This window comes from Triturus cristatus, chromosome 3_1, assembly GCF_964204655.1.
Source record: "Triturus cristatus chromosome 3_1, aTriCri1.1, whole genome shotgun sequence".
Classification (NCBI taxonomy): Eukaryota; Metazoa; Chordata; class Amphibia; order Caudata; family Salamandridae; genus Triturus; species Triturus cristatus.
Window position 1 is genome coordinate 446,594,766 of NC_140583.1, and position 13,111 is coordinate 446,607,876.

The 13,111-nt window shown below is 55.1% G+C and overlaps 1 protein-coding gene across 1 annotated transcript in view; it reads left to right on the plus strand.

The window, feature by feature from the left end:
* The window catches only part of TRPM7 (transient receptor potential cation channel subfamily M member 7), a 2,096,104-nt gene that overhangs the window by 1,998,348 nt on the left and 84,645 nt on the right, over nucleotides 1-13,111 (plus strand). The window lies entirely within an intron of this gene.

A 13,111-nucleotide genomic window follows, 5' to 3' on the forward strand; every position in this document is an offset into this window, starting at 1 on the left:
GCGGCCTACCCACCCTTTCCGAGCCCGCACGCGACTTCGGACGAGGTGCAGGCCTTCAAATCGGCCTTGCGCCATTTGTTTGCCCCACCGGGTCCCTCCGGAGTGCCTTCGGTCCCCGCGGATCATTCGGAAGGGTTTGCCTCCGTGCCGCCTCCTCTGGCCTCAGCTACGCTGGCACCATACCCTATTGCGCCACCGGCTCGGGCCTCGGCGCCGGACGCGGCGCTGCCGCCGGACGGCGCCGAACCGGGACTGGTATCTTACCCTCCCATTCCATTTCTTGGAGGGGAGTTTATCGCATTTCCCAGAGCACCTCGTCCTTACTGGCCTCTTCACCAACCGGTAGACGAAGGGGAGTACTGGGAAGGGTCTGAGGACCCTCTTGCAGCTCAATGTGAGGATGAGCCTGAATGGGAAGGCGATGTGGAGGTTCCAGAGGATCTGGATTTCTCTCCACACCCTGGTACTCTGTCCCCTTCTTCCGTGACCACGGAGGAGGTTGGGACTTTTTCGATGGTATTGCGTAGGGCAGCTGAGGCTCTTCACCTCGAGCTCCCCTCTGTACCTGTCAGGGCCAATCTCTTGACTGAGGTCCTGCAGCCGCAGTCTTCCTCTGCGGAGCCGTTACTGGCCTTCAATAAAGCGCTTACTGATATCCTGTTGGGCACCTGGGTTAAACCTAACACAGGTGTCCCGGTAGACAAAGGTGTGGCGCGGCGCCATCACCCGGCGCCGGGCGATCCCAGTTTTCTCACACAACACCCGACGCCTGAGAGTCTGGTTGTCCAGGCTTCTGCCTCGCCGAGAGCGTTCCCTTCTGCTCCTCCGGACAAGGAATCTAGGAAACTGGAGCAATTTGGGAAAAAGATTTTCACATCTGCCAGCTCTGGGTTGCGGGCGGTGAATACAGCGTGCCTGCTAGGCCGCTATTCCCATTCTGTGTGGGACACTGTGACACAGGTACTGCCTCAGTGCCCTGTGGAAGCACGGGCGGTTTTCTCCCAAGCCATTACCGAAGGGAGAGATGCTGCGAAATGTACTATTCGTTGTGGGCTTGACACGGCCGATTCTCTCGGTAGGGCACTTTCCACAACTGTGGCGCTCCGTCGTTATGCTTGGCTCCGCACTACTGGCTTCTCTGGAGATGTCCAGAACACCCTGTTGGACATGCCCTTTGATGGTACACGCCTCTTTGGTGATAAGGTGAATACCACCCTGGAACGCTTCAAAGACTCGCGGGCTACGGCCAAGTCCTTGGGTCTCGCCACCACGCGTACTCCCTCTGGGTCTGCTTTTTGGTCCTTTCAAGGGCAAGGTCGGGGCACCCAGGCGCTTTCTTTTCAGACCCGCAAGGCTGCGCAGCCACAGTCTCAGCGCTGCCGTGGACGTGGGACCTGCTGTGGTGGATCCTGAGGACAGAGAACGGGTCAGTCCACCACCTCCCTTGCCGCTGCAGCCTCTAAACCTTCCTAGTCCGGTGTTTCAGGCCCACCTGACGCCAGTGGGTGGCAGGATTCGCCATCACCTTCCCCACTGGCGTTCCATAACCTCAGACAGGTGGGTTCTGCAAATAGTCTGCATGGGCTACTCCCTCCCCTTCGAATCTACCCCTCCAGCCATGCTACCTCAGTACCACCGCATGTCGGGGGAACAGTTGGCACTTCTCCAGCAGGAAGTTACGACCCTCTTGGCCAAGGGGGCCATCGAGCGTGTTCCGACGCCAGAAGTAGGTTGTGGTTGTTACTCCCACTACTTCTTGGTCCCGAAGATGGACAAATGCCTGCGCCCTATCTTAGACTTCCGGAACGTCAATCGCTTCCTCCGGAAGGAGAAGTTCAAGATGCTCACACTTGCTCAGGTCTTGCCTGCCCTAGACCCGCAAGACTGGCTGGTAGCGTTAGACTTGCAGGATGCTTATTTTCATATCCCCATCCTGCCAGCCCACCGGCGTTACCTACAGTTCACGGTGGGCCATGAGCACTTTCAGTTCACCGTGCGCCCTTTCGGCCTTATCAGCGCACCTCGGGTGTTCACGAAAGTTGGTCGCAGCTCATCTGCGCAGATCAGGGGTTTCAGTCGGGCTAGCCCCAGGCACTTGTCTCCCACCTCCAGACTACAGCCGACCTCCTGCATTTGCTGGGGTTTTCCATCAACGTGCCGAAGTCGCACCTGATTCCCTCTCAGAAGCTCCTCTTCATCGGAGCAGTTCTGGATACGGTTTTGGGTTTATCCTCCCGAACAGCGAGTCCGGGACATTTGGGCTATGATTCCGATCTTTTGACCCTGGTCCTGGGTTTCGGTCAGGAAGACCCTGAGGCTGCTGGGCCTCATGGCCTCCTGCTGATCAATCATGCCAGATGGCATATGCGGGCTCTGCAGTGGGGCCTGAAGTACCAGTGGACGCAGCATCTGGGGAACCTGCCCGACTACGTCCAGATCTCGGACGGCACTGCACAGGACTTGCAGTGGTGGCTCACAAACCAGCGTTGGGTCAGCGGCAGATCCCTCTCCCTTCCCCAACGGAAGGGAGAGGATCCCTCCTGGGATGGGGCGGCCACCTGGGAGAGGCGGAGATCAGAGGTCTCTGGTTTCCGGCGGAGTCAAAGCTCCATATTAACCTTTTGGAGCTCAGGGCGATCCTACTTGCACTCAAAGCAATCCTTCCCTCTGTCAAGGGGAGAGTAGTGCAGGTGTTCACAGACAACAACACCACCGCCATGTGGTACTGCAACAAACGGGGTAGGGTAGTCGACCCTATGTCAGGAGGCTCTATGTCTCTGGACTTGGCTGAAACGTCAGGGCATTTCCTTGGTGGTTCAACACCTGGCAGGTATCCTGAATGCCACGGCGGACGAACTCCGCCGAAGGTGCATGTTGGATCACGAATGGCGTCTTCACTGGGAGGTGGTGCAAGGTCTTTTTCAGGTGTGGGGAGAACCTTGGTTAGATCTATTTGCCACTGAAGAGAACGCGCAATGTCAGCAGTTCTGTGTGTTGGAGTTTCTAAGGCGGCACTCGGTAGGCGACGCATTTCGTCACGAGTGGAGTTGCGGTCTCTTGTACGCCTTTCTGCCTATACCACTTCTGCCCAGAGTGCTGAAGAAGATCAGGCACGACCGGGCCCAAGTCATTCTTGTGGCACCGGACTGGGCTCGAAGAGTTTGGTATCCCGAGCTACTCCGTATGAGCGTGGATCCCCTGAACCGACTTCCTCTTCGGGAGGATCTCTTGTCGCAGCGACAGGGGACGGTCCTCCACCCGAACCTGTCCAGCCTCCACCTCCTTGCGTGGAGATTGAGCGGCGACAACTGATTCCATTTGACTTGCCTCCGGAAATCTGCAATGTGATTCTGGAAGCCAGGCATCCCTCCACTAAAACGGTACACGCCTGTTGGTGGACAAATATTGTGGCATGGTGCACAGCAAAATCTGTTGATCCTCTTGCTGCCCCTCTTTCTGAGGTCCTATTGTTCCTCCTTTCTTTGGCCCAGCAGGGCTCTGCTTTGGGCACTATCAAGGGCTACCTTTCTGCTCTTTCAGCCTTTCTTAGGTTGCCTGATCAGCCCTCTCTTTTCAAGTCCCCGGTTGTCAATAGAGTTGTTATTGACTTTGAAAACTGTCTTCCTGGTGGCCATCAGCTCCGCTCTGTGGGTGAGTGAGCTCCAGGCTCGTTCCTGAAAACCTCCTTTCCTGGCAATTCATCCGGACAAGGTTGTGCTTCGACTGGGCTGTGCACAAGCGAACTATCTCCCGATTAGTTGTCTTGTGCATTAAAGCCTGTTACTCTCTGGCTAAAAAGGAACCTCCGGTTGGGCTGCTCGCCAATTCTACCAGGGCGACAGCAGCTACCCCAGCATTGGGACGCGGTGTCCCTCGCAAGACATCTGTCAGGCGGCCACTTGGACCTCGTTGCATGCTTTCACTAAGCACTATTGCCTTGACAGTCGGGTCCGGAGAGACGGCTTCTTTGGCCGTTCAGTTCTCCGTGACTTTCTGGTGTAATCTCAATGTCTCTTTCATATGCACAAGTTACTTACTTGTGTAACGATATATCTGTAAGAGACATTAGTTAGTGATAGTTTCCTTACCGCCTGCCCATCCTCCCCGTTCTGCGAACTGTTCTCTAGGGTTCAGGTCATCCCTTTCAGGGCCCTAGTTCTATTGCACCAGTAGTTGGTCTCTGGCATGGCTCTGTGCTTCTGGCGCGGAAAATCTGTGTACATAACTGATGTCAGTACGCGTGGGCGCGTCTAAGTAGCTCTGACGACGTCATCTCGGCGGCTACGACACCAGCGACGTACGCGGAGTTGTACGATGGCACCTACTGACGCGCAGAGGTACTACTGACACAAACTTTCCGGATCCAGTCTGACACCTGGGGATAGTCTAAGGTAAGGAATCTATCACTAACTAATGTCTCTTATAGATATATCGTTACACAAGTAAGTAACTTGTGCGTTAGTGATAGATTCCTTACCGCCCCACCCATCCTTCCCATTCTGCGAACTGATTTCCAGGGTTAAGGTCATCCTTTTCAGGGCCCTAGTTTCAATTCACCAGTGGTGAGTATCTTGCATGGCTTTGCGTTCCTGGCATGGAAAGTCGTGTACAGAACTGGCGTCCAAGTAGCTGCCGCGACGTCATCTCGACGACCACGATGCCAACGACGGACGCGGAGCCTATCGACTGCACCTTCCGAGTCGCAGGAGTACTGCTGACGAAAACTTACCGGGTCCAGTCTGACGCCTGGGGGTAATTCTAAGGTAAGTAATCTATCACTAACTAATGTTTCTTACAGATATATCATTACCGAAGGTAAGTAACTTGTTCTTCACGGACAACATAACCCCCGTGTGGTACTGCAACAAATAGTGCAGGTGGGATTGTGGACCCTTTGTCAGGAAGCATCTCTGGACACTGCTGTAACTGCGGGGCGTATCCCTGGCAGTTCGACAGCGGGCAGGTTCCCTGAACACCAAAGTGGAAAAACTCAGCTGTCTATCACGAATGCAAAAAGAACAATTGATGAACAGAATGTTGAACAATGTTAAACATTCACCCAAATACAGAGATCTGGGACTAAATCAATTTTTTGGGTGCTCCGCATGCCATTCCAGTTTAAACTCAGCCATTTGCAAATCAGTCTTCTTCCTGCTATCAATGGGAACAGTCTAGCCCAACCCAGACTGCCAGGCCAGGTCCTCCCTGGACTGGAAATAAGCATCTTAGGACTGGTTTCGGGATTTCACCCCTCATCAGCCAGGCTAGCTTGCCTCCTGTGAAATGGAGCGCACATGACTCATGTCTTGGCATACCCATTCCACTATGGGTGACAAATGCAAAAAGATCACAAATGGCGTCTCCATCCGGAGGTGGCGCAAGGTCTTTTTCAGCAGGGGGGAGAGCCTTTGTTAGATCTGTTTGCCTCCGCCGAGAAGGCTTTTCGTCTCTAGTGAAGATCAGGTCTGCTCTTTGCCTTTCCACCCATACCACTCCTACCCAGAGTGCTCAAGATGATCCGCTTCTGCAGATGAGCATCGATTCTCCAATCAGGCTGCCCCTTTGGGAGAATCTTCTGTCGCAGCAGCAAGGGAGTGTCCTCCACCCGAACCTGCCCACTCTATGCCTTCTTGCGTGGAAATTGAGAGGCAGCAGCAATTGACAGCATTCAGTCTTCCTCTTAAAGTTTGTGATGTGATTTTGGCAGCCAGGACTCCCTCTTCCAAGACTGTGTGGGCCTGCCGGTGGCAGACATTTGTGAAATATTGTACGGAATGGTCTGTTGATCCCCTTTCTACTTCCCTCTCTCAGGTCCTTCTCTTTCTTCTGATCCTTGCCCAGCAGGGCTCTGCTCTGGGCAGTCTTAAATGGCCCCTTTCACCTTGTTTGCCTTCTTGAGGCTGCTTGTATATATTTTCCCACCAGCCTGATTCATCATGCCTCAGTGGGACCTTAATTTGGTTCTCACCATCCTAATGTGTGTACCTTTCGAACTGCTGCACAACTGCCCACTCTAGCTGCTTACCATCAAAACTTCATTTTTGGGGGCGTGGTCTAATTGGCAATGCAGTCGGACGCGCGCTAGAGGCGCTCTGGCAGGCCGCCGCGGACTAACGCTATCATAGTGGAGCTGGGGGTCCCCTGACGCTAAAATCGGGGGTGCCCTAAGGGCGGATAGTGCTCGGCACCCCTTGGCAGGCAGAGGACGGCGTGGGAGCAGCAGCAGCGGTGATCTGTTGCGGTGCCTTGGCCCGGCGGTTGGTGTGCCCGCCATTTTGTGGTGATCGGAGGCCTCCAGATTTGCAGTGCGTGCGGTTCCTGTGTCCTGAGATGACGCCTGGCGCTGTCCGCCTCCGGAGGGGTGAGAGGCATTGCGGGAGTGCTCACCCGGTCAGTGGCAGGTGCGGACCTGGGCCACGGACGCGGCCGGACGGGTGGCGGGCCTGTGGCCGGCCTGGGACCGCCATTTTCTGCGCTGGACTGGTGACGCACATCAGACCCCGGGAACTCACTAGCTGGCTCTCCCGGCCCGGTGGGGCCTTCCTATGCTCTGACAGTTGATGGTGGCCGAGGAGTATTGGCGAGAGGACACGGCTTGACTTTCCGTAGCCGCTTCACCTCCCTCTTCTTGTGGACGCCGGGGTGGCATCTCCCAAGAGTCGAGAGTCCTGGGCTGCACCCGCCAGAGGGTGTGGGGCTCTTCTGTGAAGGAACACACCGGGACTGCCTCCATCTGCCTCGTACCTGTGGCATTCTTTGCAGTAGCCTGTGTGGAGAGCAGCGGGGACGTCTAGGGCGACGCAGGGGGCTCTCGGATCCCCGGGGGCTCGCTGCAGCGGCGGACGTCATATTGCCTGCATGGGACACCTGTTATTGTGAGTAAAGCTGCTGGGGTGCGCGTCCCTGACCCCTTGCTGTGGTCACCCTGTCCGACTCAGCACTTCTGCCTTCAGTGGGGCCCAGCTCTCATCGTGCCTCTCATGGACGCGGGGCGGGAGATGCCCTTGGGAGTGCCTCTGGCCGCCATCTTTAAGGTTGTTGACCAGGACTGCATCGCGGGATAGTCTGGGCCCGCGTAGGTCCTCCCTAGGCCGCGCTACCGCCATATCTGCTGCCCTCGGCCCGCATCGCCCCCTGGAGGTGGCAGGGGCTGCGGGAGGTATCGCAGGTCGTCAGGCAGCCCAGCGACAATGTCTGCTGCCTGCCAATTGGTGAAGCGGTGGGGCCCGGATGGCGGCGGTTGATACAGAGGACTGGCAGTCGCTGCCACTCACCGTGCTCCGGGTGGCTGAGGGGCTTGGTGATGAGTGACGATCTCAAGCACAGGGAGGCAGCAGAAGCGGACGGGGCGGCTCTTGAATCTGGAGACCCCGGTGAGACCTTACTTTTGGTGCCCTGTTTCTGTGCTGTGGGGGGATCCTGTGCTGGGGGTTGCCTAGGGCCCGGGCTGCCTTGGTGCGAGTCTCTGGTGGAGACCTTCTTGGATGTTGCCTGTCCCCCATTGAGTTGCCATCTCAGGTCCCTCGACGCCCGTTTGTCCTGCTCACCTGGCCTGCTCCCCCTGCTGGCTGACGCCTGCCCTTGTCGTTGGGAGGGCGCTTACTTGCCGGTGGGGGAAGGGGAGACTGCTCCTTCTACTGTACATTGTCGTCAGCCGGGTCGACCACTTTGCTGGACTGCTCCTGCCCATTGATCCGCAAACTCTCCTACTTGAAGGTTTATTGCTGCCACTTTGGCTGATGCTGGTAGTGTCGGGCTGCGGCACCTTGGGCACCGTGTGTCTGGCCTGAGCCTGGTCTGATAATTCTCGCTCTGGTGGGGTGGAGGTTGGGGGCTCGGGTCTGTCTGCCTGCTTCTACAGGGTGCACATGTGCTTTAAAGGGCTGTAGGGGGACTGACAGGGACTACTGGCCCTCTGAGTGACTCCATTCTGCAGAGCTGTGGTGGCGACTTGAATGCTGAGACCCCCTATTCGGCGCTGTCTGGGCCTGTCAGGCTCGCGGTGGGACTGAACACCTCTGACGGAGTCTGTGGTGGGGAAAGGGACATTCCGTGGGGCCGGTGCTTTGGGGCGGCGGGGGGACCTCTGTTATCTGTTGGGTCTTACCATTGGCTGTTCCACCGTGCCGCCAGCATGACGCGCACTAATAGAGTCAAAGATGCCCCGGGGCCAGCCCCTAAGGACAACTCGGTGGCGGCCTTGTGAGGCAAGATGGGCTCGTCTGCACCCGCTCAGGGACCGGCGTCGGCTGGGGGGGGCCTCGCTTCCGGTGACACAGGCCTTTATGTCCTCCTTCATGTCTGAACTGAAATCTGAGATTGGATCCCTGCGTACCGAAGTGCACTCCTGTGTCAGAAAGCTCCGGAAAGAGGACGCGGATCTTGGAGGACGGGTAGATGGGTTGGAGAAGACGATGCATGCCCGGACGGAAGACCAGGAGTAGCTGTGGCAGCGTCTGGCTGTCCTGGAAGACCAACACATAGAATTGCAGCTGAAGCAGGAGGATTTGGAGAATCGAAGTCGCCGGAACAATCTCCGCATCCGGGGGATCCCTTTGGGTGCGGAAGGGAAAGACATCATGACATGTGGCGCAGCTGCTACATGAGGTGTGGGGTGATGAAGACGCTCCCCCCCCCCCCTAAGCTATTCTACGGGCGGCACGAGCCAAGCAAGACCTCACGTATGAGGGACATAGGATTCAGATTTTCCAGGATCTGGCCCCAACCACCCTCAGGCGCCCCCGTGCCTTCAAACCAGTAACTGATCAGTTGCGAAGCTTGAATATCTCCTATCAGTGGGGTCATCCCTTTGCGCTTATATTTACCTGGGAATCTAGGCGAAAGGTGATCCGATCCTACAGGGATGCGGCGCAGCTGCTTCGACTCCCCACCTCGCGGCCCGCCAGCCCCGCTCGTCCTCCATCCTCTATAAGGGTTCCTGCTGAGCCAGCCTGGTCAACTGTGCACCGGCGTAGGCGCTCCCCTCCTCTCAACCAACAGGACTCCCTGCAGGCTAAACAGGACATTATAGAACACATTAAATCCTTAGAGGGCGACAAATCTGACTCTGGTCCAGAATCCTCCCTTCCGTGATCAACGGTTTGAGTATCTGTGGTGGCTCCTGGAGCTATTTTCGATGATCGCTGTTCCTTATTGCCTAGTGCTTCCTAGTTGAGCTTGGCCTTTGGGGGGGTCTTGCAATTCCCCAGCTCCTCATCCTATTTTTTGCTTTTGTGTGCGGGGTGGCTATAGCCGGATCCCTCTCCTTGGTTGACTTTGAGACCGGTGGACGGCGTACCCCCCTTTGTTCCTGGGAGAGTGACTTCTCTAGGCTTGTCCGAACCCATGGGTGTAGGCTGGCCAGCGATTGGAACAGGGAAATGCGGCTCGGTTGGCCGACGTTGGATTCATTTCCTCTCACTTTCTGCCCTCCTACTTCTCTGTATCTCTCCTTCTTTTCTTCAGGCGCTAGGTATGGCGGGCGGTTACTTATGCTATCACAACGCGCACTTGGTGTTAGTCGGCACGCTCCTGTGTTTCCTCCCTACCCCCCAGAAGCGCTTTCTTTGGTGGCATGATGGAACAACTAGGAATTTGATTTCCCCATGACTGTTCCTGGCCCATTAAAGATACTAACCCTTAATGTTAAGGGCCTCAATACCCCCAACAAGCGGCAGCAGGTGTGGCGCTACTTGCGACAGCATAGCCCGGACATTCTTTTTCTGCAAGAAACCCACCTGCTGCGTATAGATACTCCCCGTATGGCGCACCCAAGTTATCCCCTCCAGTTCTGGGCCACGGCGGATACCAAAACAGCCGGGGTGGCTATTTTCTGTAGGCCTGTGTAGGAGAGTAGGATCTGCACTTATGTTGCCCCCACTTTTTTTCTGATTTATACACTCGTTTCTGGCTATAGTCTGGCTGGGTCCCTGCTAATCAGGGCCCCAGTCTCTCTCTTCCCTCTAAACGACTTGGTGTGCATAATAGATGCACTAGTGATTGGATACTGTGGTACCTTATGAGCCTCTAGTATATGGTACCTTAGATACTTAGGGCATTGGTACTTCACAGGCCTACCAGGGGCTGAAGCATGTATTATGCCACCCCTGGGAAGCAGACTCAATCTGACACCACAGGCCTGCTACTGCAGCCTGTGCGAGGTGGTGTTAGCACTCCTCACTGAGATATAGGTTCCTATATCTCACCATACACACACATATAAACCTATCAGCCACCCCTATAGCAGGCCCCATCAATCCTGAGGGCAGGGTGCTTGGTTTACAATGTGAGGGGGTGCCTCTGCCTGAGCAGTGCCCCTTTGCAGCTACCAGAGTCTATTCTCTATGGCTGTATGTTGATGCGGTTAAACCATATACTCTTAAGTGCATTAACATGCTAACTTTGGAATGACTGCATCAAAACAACGTGTTTGGTGTCAAACAACTTGGAATCATACCCCCACATCAGTCCATGATATGGGAGCATGATCCCACCCTTCTAGAGGGGACGACAAGTAAAACGATAGAAATCCTATAGAGCCCTGGCATCACAAAATGGATGCCACCAGCACAGACACTGGGCTGCCCTCCTGCTGCTGACTGAAACTCGCAGTGGAGGAGGCCCAACAAAAGGCATCCTGTCACAGGGAGGTGTCACCACCTTCCAGACAGGATTTAGTGTATTGGAGCTGGGTGGGTGCACTCCTAGAGTGCTTTGAAGTCCTGCACTGGGGGAGCAGTAGGCACCTCTGTGCATATGCCAGCTCAAACCGGTTCAGGGGCTACCTGTCCCTGCTCTGGCGCGAAACTGAACAAAGGGAAGTGGGTGTAACCGCCCCCTCCCCTGACCCTCCTAGAGAAGTGGTCATAGAGCTTGTCCCTCCCCTATCTTCACTATAAGATAGCAAGCATTGCCCTTACAAATCAGATAACCCTGGACGACGCTCTACAAAGAAGAATCCTGGCCCTTCGACGTTCCACTACCTTTGGAAGACAGAAGGATCTCCCTTGGAGTCAAGGAGTGACTCCCCTGCTTGGCAGGCACCAAAACCCTTAATCAACGGTTGCAAACTTTCCCGCTCACGCTGGAGTCCGAAGTCCCTGCGACCCCGAAAGCAGATTTCCTGACCTCTCGACAGCCATTTTGAGACCCCAGCGAAGCTGTGGCGTCTGGACCCCACGAGTGACGAGGAACAGCAATACCTGGGGACCGTGCACTATTGTCGAGTGCAAACCCTAAACAACGTTCTACGAACTTGTGCATTGGACCATTTGTGGCCCAAGCCCCCAGCAGGTCCTGCACCAAAAATCAGCGGCCTACCCTGTCCCGAGTGACCGTGGGCTCCTGTGAAGCATTTCCTGTGGCAGCGTCTTCGCGATCACTTGTCCGTTGGCTAGTGGGTCCCCCGAAGACTTTCTCAACGACTTAAAGGGCTCTCCGGGCCTACCCTCACTTACCCTCGCTGGGTGAGTCCCTCAGACCTTGCTGGTCTGCACCATCGACTTTCTTCAGTCTACACGAGACTTGCCTTTGCCAAGGCTTGTTGGCTCCAATCCGGTTGCCGACACCGCCATCAGCTGCAGACGTCGTGGGACACTCCAAATCCAGCTGCTGGTCATCGTCGATTTCTCCTGGACTACGTGAGCGAAGAGTCAAAACACCATCAACAACCTGAATCGACGTGACATCTGTGGTCATCCATCTTGCTGGCCACCGGTCACTGGCAAGTGACTTTGAACACTGTCCCCTCAATTTTCAGGTCTCATCCAACTTGAATCCACTTTCGGATTCCACTGGACACTTCTACAGACGACGCAAGCAGCAAGTCTTCTTTGGTCTCCATAGAAAACAGCGACGCGACCCGAAACCAAAAGACACCTATGCACCCGGCTTCCCTGGGTGAGGTAACTCGTGCACTCCGGTGCCCAAGTGTGTGTTGGCTCTCGAAATACTTACCTTGTAAGTGGCTTGCTTGTAGTCTTCCTAGAAGTACCCTAGAACTGTAAAAATCTAACCGCGACTTGCACCATTATAACCAATAGGAAACCAACGGCTGTGTTCACACACTGCATGCGTCTCCCGTGGGCCTGTTACTTACCTGCTAACACTGCAGTAGTGAAGCCCCAGCGATTCCCCAGGCCCTAGGCCTTGTTATTTTGCAAGTCGACATCCTTATACCACTTTCTTAGTATATGGTCTGGTACGCCCCTAGGGCTCCAGCCATATTTGTGCTTAATGTATTGTGAAACTTTGACACATTGAATGTGTACCTGATTCTAATCTCATAAAGAGATTAGTGGACTGTGTCTAGTAATAAATACATATATATTTGATATATATACCTGTGTGGTGTCCTTTCATTTGGTAATTCAAGAGATTATAAGGTAAAACAAGCTGCTTTACATTCCTCTGAGACTTAGCCTGAAGGCTGCTCTCCACAGCTACCACTAGGATAGCTTACTTTAAAAGGTTGTCTTAAACCTATCTACCAAAAGAGTCTAATTGGACTGGTGCAAGGTGGTCATTATAACTAGTGACCAGCATATGCCAGGCCAACTTCTCACAGCCTGGAATCAGGCAGGGGCACTCTAAGGTTTATCGCAGTCCGGACGGACGCTTCATAAGGGCGGAGGTGCGGGTGGGGGGACGCCCACTTACACTGTGCAATGTTTATGTACCGAACCAGATGCAAGATTCTTATCTCCGAGCACTGATGCGGGAACATGTGCCACATGGTGAGCCCTCCTTAATTTTGGGGGGAGATTTTAACCTTGTGTGGGACCCGTAGCGAGGCCTCCTCCAATGGGGCGGGAGCCATGTCCTCCGCGCTACGAAAACAGATAACGGATCTTGGTTTGCTGGATGTCTGGCAATATCATTCTCCGGAGGTGCGGGATTACTCTTACTACTCCCACGTTCACCGTTCGTACTCGCGTATTGAGTATTTATTCAACCCACATGATGCCGTGCGGGACACGGTGGGGGCATCTATGTCCGACATATCGATATCCGATCACGCCCATGTGGAGCTACTACTGCAGGACCCGGCTGCCTCTCCTGTCCACTCTCGGCGGTGGCGACTGCCGTTGCACATCCTGCGCGACCCGGCAGA